The sequence below is a fragment of the Papaver somniferum genome, chromosome 3, assembly GCF_003573695.1.
Source record: "Papaver somniferum cultivar HN1 chromosome 3, ASM357369v1, whole genome shotgun sequence".
NCBI classification, from domain to species: Eukaryota; Viridiplantae; Streptophyta; class Magnoliopsida; order Ranunculales; family Papaveraceae; genus Papaver; species Papaver somniferum.
In genome coordinates, this window is record NC_039360.1 from 39,809,520 (window position 1) to 39,823,722 (window position 14,203).

The following is a 14,203-nucleotide window of genomic DNA, read 5'->3' on the forward strand; positions in this document are numbered from 1 at the left end:
CATGATCTAGAGATTTAAGGCAAAGAGGAAAAAATGTTGCGCCAATTGATTGTCACTGTATGGATATATTAAATCAAGATGGAAGTGTTGCCTGTTATAAGATAAAATCCTAATACTGACCACTATAATGATACTTTTTTATTTGATAATTTTATTGAATGGTAACAACGATGATTAATGAATAATTGTGGAAATAGTCCCACATTGCTAATTGAAAAAGTGAGGGTCTAACAACCACATCCAATATCTCGTTTAGGCAATCCGTATGGATTAAATCCAATATATATCCAAGAGAATCAACTAGACAGTCAGACTCAATCAAGGAAAGTACATCCAAGAGTTATATCTTAACTTATTAAAAAATATGCAATCGAACAGATAGAAATCTATGAGCCGGATTATATGAGAAATAACTTGGATGGTACCAAAGACCAATATCCAAGCGTCAATCAATTTCAATCAAAAACCAAAGATTGGATTCACCAATTGATTGAACTACGCACAACCTGTGATATTTCAATTATATAGAAAATATAATGCGAAAAAGAAATAACACGGGCACCAGAAATTTTGTTAACGAGGAAACCGCAAATGCAAAAAAAACACGGGACCTAGTCCAGATTTGAACACCACACTGTATTAAGCCGCTACATACTCTAGCCTACTACATGTTAACTTCGGACTGGAATGTAGTTGAGCCCTAACCAATATCACATTGATTGAGGTACAGTCGCGTTCCTTACGCCTTTGAATCCCAGCAGGACTCTACGCACTTGATTCCCTTAGCTGATCTCACCCATAACTAAGAGTTGCTATGACCCAAAGTCGAAGACTTGATAAACAAATCTGTCTCACACAGAAAAGTCAATTGAATAGATAAATTTGTCTCCCACGGAAATACCTACGAGTTTTTGTTCCGTATTTTGATAAATCAAGGTGAACAGGAACCAATTGATACACCAGACTTATATTCCCGAAGAACATCCTAGTAATACCAATTACCTCACAATGATCTTAATCGTATGGTAGCAATACAAGATATTTGTGGAATCACAAATGATGTGACGAAAATGTTTGTGACTACTTTTTATCTTACCTATCGGAGATTGAATCTCGAGCAAATCTTAGAGAAGATAGTACTCAATAAGATAGAACAAAGTAAGATCAGAACACACACTAACTACAGAGAAAATAGTTGGTTCTGGCTTCAGAATCCCAATGAAGTGTTTAAGTCGTTAACCTATAATGGTTTTATAAAAACCTATGTTAAAGGAGAATCGACTCTAGTCGCAACTAGTATCACACAGGAAGTGTGGGGATTAGATTCCCATTTGCTAGAGTTCTCCCTTATATAGTCTTCAAATCAGGGTTTGCAATCAATGTGTCATGAAACAAAATTGCAGATTCACTAACAACAATACCTTATATTCCTAACTTAAGGATAGAGCCTGAATTTCATTAAATTTCTCATTGGTTTCTCTTACAGCAAGCACGGCCAATAAATAGCCGACTTCTTTCTAACCAATCACCCAACGGGTGTAAACATCCAATGAGTAACCCTAACTAAGGAAATAAACTGAATAGAAAGGAGTACCCAAACATGGGCTTGTGTGCGTAAAAACAAAGACCAAAGGCTAAAGACCCACTAACTAGGTTCAAGTGTTACTAGTTACATGACAATACCCCCTCCTTTGAAAGATCCTTGTCCTCAAGGATAAAGTCTGTACTGAGAGTGAATGTGGCTGGCATCTTCCCATGTTGCATCTTCTGAAGGATTTCCAGCCCACTGATGAGTAGTTGTAGAATTGTATTGTTGCCCCTAAGAATATGTCTGGAATCTAGAACTGCTATTGGTGTAACTATGAAAGAACCAGAAGCATCAACTAGTGGCACTATAGTGGCAGTGGTAATATGTTGGCCTACCTTTTTCTTCAGTTGAGACACATGAAAAACAGGGTGAATTCTGGACTCCACTGGTAGTTTGAGCTTGTAAGCCACATTGTTAATCCTCTGTAACACTTCAAATGGCCCAAAGTATTTAGCAGACAACTTCATATTGGTTCTCAGAGCAACAAAAGACTGTCTATAAGTTTGCAACTTCAAGAATACCCAATCTCCCACTGCAAAGAATCTGTCAGTCCTATGGATATCTACAAAATGTTTCATCCTGTGTTGAGCTTTAGAGAGGTCTTCCTTTAGTAATTGGAGCATGTGATCTCTCTCAAGGAGGTAGTCATGAACATCAGCAACTGAAGTAGTAGCTTGGACTGGAAATTCCAAGTGAGGTGGAGTGTAACCATATAAGGCCTGAAATGGAGTCATCTTGAGACTGGTGTGGTAGTTTGTGTTAAACCACCATTCTGCTAAGGCCAACCAATTGATCCACAATATGGGGGTTGATCCAGTCATGTATCTAAGATATTTTTCAAGGCACGCATTTGTTCTCTCAGTTTTCCCATCAGTTTGTGGGTGATAAGAATTGTTTAGGGTTAACTGAGTACCTAGAGATTTAAATAGATGCTGCCAAAAGTGGCTGAGAAATACCTTATCCCTGTCTGACACAATTGAGCTGGGTAAGCCATGAAGCTTAAAAATGTGATGCATGAACTCCTTTGCCACAGATATTGCAGTGAATGGATGGCTCAAGGTAATAAAGTGATTGTATTTAGTCAGCCTGTCAAACACAACCAATATGACATTCTTTCTGTAAGACATGGGTAGACCTTCGATAAAGTCCATTGATATGTGTTTCCAAGCTGTGTCTGGAATTGGCAAAGTTTGAAGGAGACCAGCTGGTGAAGAGTGTTCATTTTTGTTGCATTCACAGATATCACATTGAGCAACAAATTGAAAAATATCTTCTTTCATCTTATGCCAATAAAAATAATCAATTGCTCTGTTATAAGTACCCAACATGCCAGAATGGCCACCCACAGCTGAGGCATGCATAAAATGTATAATTTTATTTCTAAGCTGTAAAGAATTGCCCACATAAATTCTTGTTTTGTACCTGAGTATGCCATTGTGCACTAAGTAATGAGGATGGTCTGGTGAAATAAGCAATTGGGAGATGAGTTGTTGCACAACAATATCATTAGTGTAACTTGAAATGATGTGTTGAGCCATTGTGGTTGAACCAATGATAGAGATTGACAAACAGAAGTATCATGGTGAACTCTTGATAAAGCATCAGCTGCTTTATTCTCCAGCCCCTTCTTGTACTTGAATATGTAGTCCAGACCTAAAAGTTTCATGAGCCATTTCTGTCGTAACACAGTAGTGATTCTCTGTTCCATGAAGTATTTCAAGCTCTGGTGGTCAGTGTGAATAATGAACTGATGGTGAGATAAATAATGCTTCCATTTCTGCACAGACATTACAATAGCCAATAATTCCTTCTCATAAGTGGACAAGGCTAAAGCTTGTGGTCCCAATGGCTTGCTGTAGAATGCTATAGGTTGACCAGATTGCATCAAAACTGCTCCAACTCCAGTAGAAAAAGCATCAATCTCAGGAACAAAAGGTTGAGAGAAATCAGGTAAGGCTAAAACTGGTGCAGACGTCATGGACTTTTTAAGAGATAAAAATGCTTGCAGAGCTGATGGTGACCAAGAGAAACAATCCTTTTTCAGCATACCAGTTAATAGTTTGCTAATGTTTCCATAACCCTTGATAAACCTTCTGTAGTAACCAGTCAAACCCAAAAATCCTCTCAATTGCTTTAAGGTAGTGGGTTGGGGACATTGTTGCATTGCATCTATCTTGTCAGGATCAGCAACCACACCCTCAGAAGTGATTAAATTCCCTAACTAAGAGAGCCTGGACTGAGCAAAAAAATATTTGTTATTGTTGTAAAATAAAGAATTCTATCTCAATAATGAAAGGGTTTGAGCCAAATGCACTGTATGTTCCTCCAAAGATTTACTATAAATCAAGATGTCATCAAAAAACACCAATACAAACTTCCTCAAGAATGGTTTAAAAATAGTGTTCATGAGTGACTGAAATGTGGCAGGTGCATTTGTTAATCCAAATGGCATGACTCTAAATTCATAGTGCCCCTGATGGGTTCTAAAAGCAGTCTTTTGAATATCAGCAACATTCATTAAGATTTGATATTACCCAGATTTAAGATCAATTTTTGTAAAAATGACAGCACCATGAAGTTCATCTAGTAAATCATCAATCAAAGGAATTGGGTACTTATCTTTGATGTGATATCATCAAGCTTTCCGTAATCCACTCAAAATATCCAAGAGCCATATTTCTTCTTGATTAAAAGTATAGGTGAAGCAAAGGTAAATCCAGCATCAAGCATTTCTTGAATTAACTTTTCAACCACTCACTTTTGTAGATGAGGGCATCTATAAAGCCTTTGAGAAATAGGGGCAGAATTAGGCTTCAAAGGTATTTGGTGATCTATAGCTCTTTGAGGACGTAAGGAAGTAGGTGGTTCAAAGAAATCAGCATAGGAGTCCAATAAAGCAGAAATGTTAGGGTGAATTGGCTCTAGGGGAGTAATGGAAATAGAAAAGAATTGGTCAATAATAGTGGGGGTATTATTTTTTAAGAATTTAAGAAAAGAGTTACCACTAATCAAGTGACAAGAAGGTAATGTGGAGCTGCCTTGTAAAGTAATTTGGTGCCCTTGATGGAAGAATGTAAGCTTCAGTTCAGCCAAATTGAAGGTGATGTCACCCAATTTTTTGAACCAATCTACACCAAGAACCATGTCACACCCATCAAGTGGTAAAACCCTTAAGTCTCCCCTGAATTGGTAGTCCTGCATATGCCGTTCCAATAGATTGCAGATACCTCTAATGATAGTTGAATCACCAATAGAAACTGTCACTAGCATTTGACCTGTGGGCTCAATAGGAAGTTGTAACTGCTCAGCTAATTTAGCATCAACAAAATTGTGGGTGCTGCCTGTGTTTATCAGGATAAGTATGTCATGAGAATAAAGTTGGCCAGGTACTATGATAGTATTCTGGGTTACCAATCCAGTTAAGGCATGTAAGGATATTTCCATGGTAGACACTGCAGGGGAAGGAGGAGATGCAACCTCATCTTCAATTTCTTCAGAAGAAGGTAATGCAACATCATCTGAAGCTCCCAACATAAACAATTGTTGAGTCTTGCACATGTGACCCTGTTTATAAAGTTCATCACAATTATAACACAAACCCTTGTCTCTTCTTACTTTCATCTCAGCTGGGGTAGGTCTCCTAATTGGAGGTGTATTGGGTTCAAGTTTAGTGGGTGTAGGAGGAAGTGTAATAATTGGCTTTGTGTTTGAAAAAGATGGTTTAGGTGGAGTGGTGAGGGTTGATAAAATTGGTTTAGAAGTAGAGGGTAAATAATTGGTGGTGGAAGGTTGAAAGGGTCGAAAGAATGGTTTATGGTGTTTGCATTGAAAGTCAATAGAAGCATGTCGCATTCTAGCAAGGTAGAAGGCATCAGTATCTGAAGTAGGCTTGAACATCTGAACGACATTACGAATTTCCTCCTTTAACCCACTGACAAAGCTCATAGTATAGTAATCTTAGGATAAACTGGGATTACGAGATTTCATTAAAGCCTTCAAAGACTCATAACGTTCAAAATATTCTTCAACGGTAATAATTTCAGCTAATTTGTTAAAACTGCCTACATAATTATCATAAGATACGTCTTCAAAGCGACATCACACATCAGATGAAAATTAAGGCCAAGCTATGAAAGGTTTACCCTCTTGATAATCTAAAAACCATGAATCTGCTTTACCATCAAATGAATCGAAGCTAGATCTACTTTATGAAGTTCATCAGTAAAAGGAAGGGAAGTTCTATGCAAACACAAACAAGGATGACTCCACCACAGCAAACCTACTGATTTCTAGCAAACAAAAAGCATGATGTCTCCACTTAGATTGTTTCTAGACCAGCTTCTAATCCTTCGAAACGGAATTCGTTATAATTTAAGCAAACCCCTCTGTAATCAATCTGAGTTTAAGTAAGTTGAATCGAGACGAGGGAAGCTCACTGGAGCTTTGATACCCAAGGCCTCACCGGCATTACAAGGCGGCGTATTCAATTCACAAAAACAATCATGAACTTTGAAGCATGCTTAAAAGAGTAACCAATATTTTTCGAATGACTTTCCTATTAAGCTTGTTACCCTATAGGTCTCGTTCTAGTCAAATTTTAGGCTTAGGTTCGCGTTTGGTTTCGTTTTCCTAAGGCGGGCAAGAAGGGAACGGTGATGAAATCCGAACCCTTATCTTGTATGGCCAGTCCTTGCCCTTTACTAGGAAATTAAATCAGCCGTTTTCAAATCCTCATCATATATGCAAACGAAGGAATACAGCAACTCGCTGACAGGGGACTGACGAGTGTTTCGACAAACTTACCTCTCATACCAGACGGGGGATGAACCGCTGAAGTCGACTCGGGCCACGACTCCTATGTCATGTACGAACCCGAGGGGCCGAGGCGATATCACAATCGCCGTCCTTCTCTGCAAACAGTTTATATTTAAACCACCCTTCTGTAGGGTTTTAAAAAAAATAAAGTCTAACTGAAAGTATTGATTACACTTACGAATCCAACCTCTAGGATTAGAACCATCGGATCTTAGAAAATCGATTTTAGGGTGTCGAGAATATTTACCAGATTGATGAATCAACTCATGATTTCAAGCTATAGCAGGTTGCTCTGGATTTTCCGGCTGAACTGGATCAGTAGGAATACCCAACCGTTGACATAGTAAGACGATCGTCGTGAGAGATTCTTTGACAGGAATGATATCATTAGACAAGGAATGAACCTCATAAGAGATGTTTTTAACAGCCTCCTCCAATGTTAGTAACCTATCTGAATGACTCTGCAACTGAGTTGCAGCCTCTTTTATTGTAGTAGCTTTATCAACACCTTCAGTCATAACTTCAGGCGATCAGGACCTTTAATGGCTGATACCAATTATCATGAAACAGAATTGCTGATTCACTAACAACAATATCTTCTCTTCCTAACTTAAGGATAAAGCCTGAATTTCATTAAATTTCTCATTGGTTTCTCTTACAGCAAGCACGACCAATGAATATCCGACTTCTTTCTAACCAATCACCCAACGGGTGTAAACATCCAATGAGTAACCCTAACTAAGGAAATAAACTGAATACAAGGGAGTACCCAAACATGGGATTGTGTGCTTAAAAACGAATCCCAAAGGCTAAAGACCCACTAACTAGGTTCAAGTGTTACAAGTTACATGACACAATGCAACCTTGGTAACAAAGCATTCAATATTCACCTTTAGATGAAAACCTGATTAGATTCAAGATAATATATTTCAACCGTTAGATTGAACTTAGATTGTTACACACAAATAAAATGTATCTATATTTAGATATAGGTAATTATACCTAAACGTGTACACTTAGTTGGCTCAACAATAGTTAACCGAAGTTAGCCATATGAACACTTTCATATCAACCTTGTTCATCTTTAACACAACTAATTCAAATGACTCGAATGAAACTAGTTATAGAGTTGTTCAATTGTTTATATTCTCATAGAAGTATACAAGACACGATTGAAGCAAAATCGATTTTGATTCACTCGAATCAATTCATGAACATTATATCCACGGTTTGCAAAAGATTGCAATCCTTATTATATAAATATATTTGTTCACGAATAAATCGATTTTAGAACTTAACTTACTCAAGTATGCAAACGGGTACGCATACTTAGAGTCTCGGACTTGGTCTGTCTGCCAGTATGCGAACGGGTACGCATACTAAATTCCCGGACTTGAGCTGTTAAGCCAGTACGTATACGGGTATGCATACTAAGTTCCCGGACTTCAACTGTTAAACCAGTACGTATACGGGTATGCATACTATGGTTCCTGTACTTGGAGTAACATGCAACAATTATCATACAAGTACCCATACTGTGATATGTCCAATCAATGGTTAGTTGTTTTAAAGTCCATTTTAATCATTGCAACATTCTTAGAAGATTGGAATAGCTGTCTCACACAAACTATTAGCTTCAAATAAATTTTCAAGTGATCAATATATCAATACGAAACATTCCGAGTCTACATCAAATGATTGTCTCACACAAATCATGTAAGATGTTACCAGGTGATTTTCACATGATCATCTTTTGACTTTCACCAAGAAGAAAAGATGAACTTGGGTAAAGAGAAATCTTACCAACACATATTTCGAGAAATATGTAAGCAAGTTAAACTCAGGTTAAAATATCAAATATGTATAAAACAAAGTCTATATAGCTTTGCGACTTTTGTCTCAATAGGAGACAGAATAGAAATAGACTTCCAAGTGATAGATGAGTTCAAGTCTCCACATACCTTTTGTTAATGAAGTTCCACAAGCTCCCCTTAGTAGTTCTTCATCAATCGATGAATGCTGTGAAGTCTAAAGCTCAACTACACATTCTATCCTAATCCGAGACATAGCTACAAGTAGACTAGAAATCAAGACTTATATTTTTGCAACTAAACTTGACAAAAAATCTTGAGATAGCAACGCTTGCGATTTCGACCGAGCAGTGCTCTAACAATCTCCCCCTTTGTCAATTTTAGTGACAGAACTATCAATACATATAGATTACAAATAAATAAACTTTGTAGCTTCTCATCCAAATACTTTATTTCCTTGGTTCTTCAATATTACTCGAAATATTTGTCACTTCAAAGTACCCTAGTGATTCTAGACGTGTTCAACGCAGCATCATAGTTGTTGAAGATCCGTAGCCATAACAATAAGAAAACCATTGTTCTCAATTATTGTTATACAGTGTCATAGTATTATTACACAGCATCAAAGTTCAATTGTACTACAACTTTGACAATAATACTATGGTGATATGTATCACTCCCCCTTAGTCAATACTTCATCTCACAATGAAAACCACTCCCTCTTACATAATTATTCGTAAACCATATGTATTTGTATTGTAAACTACACAATAATTCTCCCCTTTTTTGTCAATATAAATTGGCAAAGGTACGAAAACTAGAGGGATCACAATGAAATTCTCATAGAGATACTTCATGACTAAAAGGGAACATATCAACTTTGTTTCAATAATTTCACATAGTTGGAACTTATTGTATTCATCAAAGAGTTTATAAATATACAATAAAACTCCTACGATATTCCACAGCCGCAATCCCCACAAAGATTTGGTAATTAAGCACAAGTTCAATTAAGAACTCTCCCCCATAAAATGTCATTTCTGAAAGAACAACAAGAGTTACCTTACTTTTGCAAGAAAATAAGGATTTCTTTGACACTTTGATACTAAACAAAAACAAACTACTTCTACTAGAAACAAATGAGGAATTGAAACAACACTTCACTGAAACGTCAAGCTTTTATTTCCCAAAAGATATTGACAGATCCAGGGGAAATAAAACAGCGAGAAATCTAATAGACTGCCGTAAGTGTTGAAACGTAGCAGTATCTAAAGATTTGGTGAGAATATCAGACCAATTGTTGTTCAGAAGGCACAAATTCTATATTAATGATACCATAGAGATCTCTAATAAAATGATACCTGATGTCGATGTGTTTAGTTCTTGAGTGCTCAACAGGATTCTCAGTGATGCGAATTGCGCTAGAGTTATCACAAAATATTTGTATTAATCCAATGTCAATTTCATAATCAGCAAGCATTTGTTTCATTCATAGAAGTTGAGTACAACATGATCCTGCAGCAACGTATTCTGCTTCACATGTTGAGAGAGATTATGAATATTGTTTCTTTCTATGCCAAGACACAAGATTCAATCCTACATAGTAGAATCCTCCAGATGTACTCTTTCTGTCTTCCACACATCCTGCCCAATCAGCATCTGAATAGGCAGTAAGATCAGTGTTAATATCAAAAGTATAAGATAGACCATACCCGATAGTGTGTTGAATATATCGCATGACCCTTTTCGAAGCTGCAAGATGAGACTCCTTTGGATTAACATGAAATCTATTACAACAACCAACACTAAAAGCAATATCAGGTCTAGTAGATGTGAGATATAAAAGGCTTCCAATGATAGATCGATAAAGTTTTTGATCCACATTTACTCATTTCTCATCTCGATGTAATTTACTAGTGGTGGGTATAGGAGACAGTTGTGGAGTTGACTTATCAAGACCGAACCTTGTCACAAGATCCTTAGCATATTTTTCTTGAGATAAGTAAATTCCATCCTTATGTTGTTGAATCTGTAATCCTAAAAAGAACTTTAATTCACCAACATTGCTCATTTCAAACTCCTTACCAAGAGAGACTTGAAAATCTTTTGCAACTTTCTTAGATATTGATCCGTAGATGATATCATCTACATAAACTTGAGAAATGATAACATCTTTCCCACTCCATTTGGTAAACAATATTTTATCAGCTCCACCTCTCGAAAAACCTTTCCTAAGAAGAGAAGTAGTTAGTTTTCCGAACCAGGCACGAGGTGCTTGTTTTAACCCATATAATGCCTTTTTGAGCTTAAGGACATGATCTGGGAATTCGGGATTTTCAAATCCATTAGGTTGAGCGACATAGACCTCTTCCTTTAAATTTCCGTTCAGGAATGCGCATTTTATGTCCATTTGAAACAGCTTAACCTTAAGAAAACAAGCATGAGCTAATAACAAACGAATGGACTCAAGACATACCACAGGGGCAAAGGTTTCATCAAAGTCAATACCTTCAATCTATGAATATCTCTGAGAGACAAGTATGTCTTTGTTTCTGACAATGGTGCCATATTCATCAGACTTGTTCTTGAATATCCATTTAGTACCAACAATATTGATATTGGAGGGACAAGGTACAAGCTCCCATACATCTTTTCTTTGAAATTGATTTAACTTTTCATGCATTGCATTCACCCCAAAAGGGATCACTAAGAGCTTCATCAATATTTTTCGGTTCCACTTGTGATAGATACAACCAAAATTGCAAATATTTTAAAGTTGTCCTATTGTCTTAGATGTAGAATCCTTTCCTCCAATAATATTATTAGTATCATGATTCCTTTGAACCCAGAGGTGCCGAGGAGGAGCACGTTCTTGTTCAACATGAATGGCTTGGTTAGAGATTTTCTCCTCGTCACTAGAGATGTCAGGATCAGTAATTATTGGAACAACTTCTACTGATTCTGGAATTTTCTTGACTTTCTCAATTGTCTCAGTTGGAGGCTATTCAGCAAGAGAGCTATCATGACGAAAATTGCTCAGATCTTCGATGCTGACATTTGCAGATTCCATCATATAACTTGGGTTCTTAGATTAAAAACTTGAAAACCGCGACTATCAGATGCATAACGAAGAAAGATACCTTCATTGCTTTTAGAATCAAATTTCCCTTTCTGTTCTCGATCTTTCAGAATGTAGCACTTACTTCCAAACACTCTGAGATAGTGTATAGGTTGGGTTTCTTACCGTACCACAACTCATAAGGAGTATTTAGCGTTTTTGACCGTAGGTAGACACGGTTGATCAAATAGCATGCTGTGAAAACAACTTCTCCCCAAAACTTCAACGGTAAGTTTTGTTACGGAGCATTACCCTTGCAATTTCATGAATGTTTTTATTCTTCCTTTATACAACTCCATTTGCTTTTGGAGTAATGGGTGGTGAGTATTGTTGAATAATCCCCAGTTTGTCACAAAATTCAAACACTTTAGTGTCTTTGAATTCAGTTCCATGGTCACTTCTAATTTTTTTTTAGCTTGCGACCTTGTTCGTTCTGGATTATATTAATCTTGAATTCATCAAGGGTTTCATTCTTATGAGCTAAAAAAGCCACCCAAGTGAATCTGGTGTAATCATCTACCATAACTAAAGCATACTTCTTTCCAGCAACAGTAGGTTGTTGAATAGGGACAAGAGATCTATTTGAATTAAGTCAAGTGGAGCTTTAGTGAGAATATCTCGAGATGATTTATGTGGAACTTTCGTTTGTTTACCCTTTTGACAGGCACCACAGACACCCTCAAACTTAGCATTGATTTTGGGAACACCTCTAACAAGTTCCTTGTTGATGATCTTAGTTAGAAGGTGATAATTGATGCGGCCAAAATTTTCATGCCAAAGAAGAGTAGGTTCCACCTTAGTCAAATTGCAACAATTACTAAACTAAGTATCTAAAAGATAACAGTTATTTTTACCACGAGTTCCCTGAAAAATTATTTTTCCAGTTTTGTCTACAGTCTCACATCCATTCGCATTGAATACATCTTTATGGCCTTTGTCACAAATTTGACTAACAGAAAGAAGATTAGCAGTCACACCTTTAACGTATACTACATCATGAATTTCAGGAACCCCAGGTAGTTTGATCGTTCCCTTCTTTCTTATGTAGAAAAAACTCCCATCTCCGAATGATACTGGTCCTCCTCAAAGTCGTTTGAGTTCACAAACCACGAAATATCTCCAATAATATGTCTGCTACATCCATTATCAAGGAACTATTGAAAGGGTGATGTTTATTTTAGAGCAAAAGCTTCCATACTAACACTACTAACCCGATTGGGTTTTCTTGTTAGATTTGTACACCTTTTGAGAGAACAAAACAGTTGTTCAGCTTTCTTGTGAAGATCACTAGCAACCTTTAAACTTTTCTTGAAAGATATATACGTATGTTGAAAATGATTATGAGAACCACAAAACATACATAAACCAACAACTTTAAACTCATCTGAGAGGTTATGAGTCGCATCAGGTTTCACAAACACTAGACCTCGCTTATCTCCTGACTTTCGACAATTCTTCATGGAAGAATTAAAGGAGTTATTCGTATTCATAGAAGTAACTTTGACAGACTTCAAATCCTTATAATTTGTAATATCTGCAACAAGATCAGAATTGATCCGGATTTTTTTATCCATCTTCTTCTGGAGATTAACTAGCTCTTCAGAACGTTCTCGAAGATCAGAGTTTTTGATATAAATTTCGCAATGATGACCATCAATTTTCCTTATCACTCATTGTTTTTATCGACAAAGATTTTGATGATTTTTTCTAGATCAAAGCACTCAACCTCATCGATGGTTTCTAGAACACACTCGGAGTTGAGTAGATCTAATTTTGGTGAAGCATTTATAGAGACTTTACTAACCATAGAGTCAGATTGCTACAAACACAGACTTATGAGGTATTAAACGTGTTTGCCTGCTCTGATACCAATTGAAAAAGCGGGGGTCTAACAACCACACCCAATATTTCGTTTAGGCAATCTGTATGGACTAAATCCAATATATTTCCAAGAGAATCAACTAGACAGTCAGACTCAATCAAGGAAAATACATCCAAGAGTTATATCTCAATTTATCAAATAAATCTTCAATAGAACAGATAGAAATCTGTGAGCTGGATTAATATGAGAAATAACTTGGATGGTACCAAAGACCAATACCCAAGAGTCAATAAATTTCAATCAACAATCAAAGGTTGGATTCATCAATTGATTGAACTACGCAATTAAAATCTGTGATATTTCAATTACGTAAAAAATATAATGCGGAAAAAAAATAACACAGACACCTGAAATTTTGTTAGCGAGGAAAACGCAAACGCAGAAAAACCCCGAGACCTAGTCCAGATTTAAACACCACACTGTATTAAGCCGCTATAGACTCTAGCCTACTACAAGTTAACTTCAGACTAGAATGTAGTTGATCCCTAACCAATCTCACACTAATTAAGGTACAGTCGCGTTCCTTACGCCTCTGAATCCCTTAGCTGATCTCACCCATAACTAAGGGTTGCTATGACCCAAAGTCGAAGACTTGATAAAAAAATCTGTCTCCCACAGAAAAGTCTATTGAATAGATAAATTTGTCTCCCACAGAAATACCTACGAGTTTTTGTTCCGTATTTTAATAAATCAAGGTGAACAGGAACCAATTGACACACCGGACTTATATTCCCGAAGAACATCCTAGTAATATCAATCACCTCACAATTATCTTAATCGTATGGTAGCGAAACAAGATATTGTGGAATCACAAACGATGTGACGAAGATGTTTGTGACTACTTTTTATCTTACCTATTGGAGATTGAATCTCGAGAAAATCTTATAAAATATAATACTTAATACAATAGAACAAAGTAAGATCAGAACACGCAAGTTCATAGAAAATAATTGGGTCTGGCTTCAGAATCCCAATGAAGTCTTTAAGTC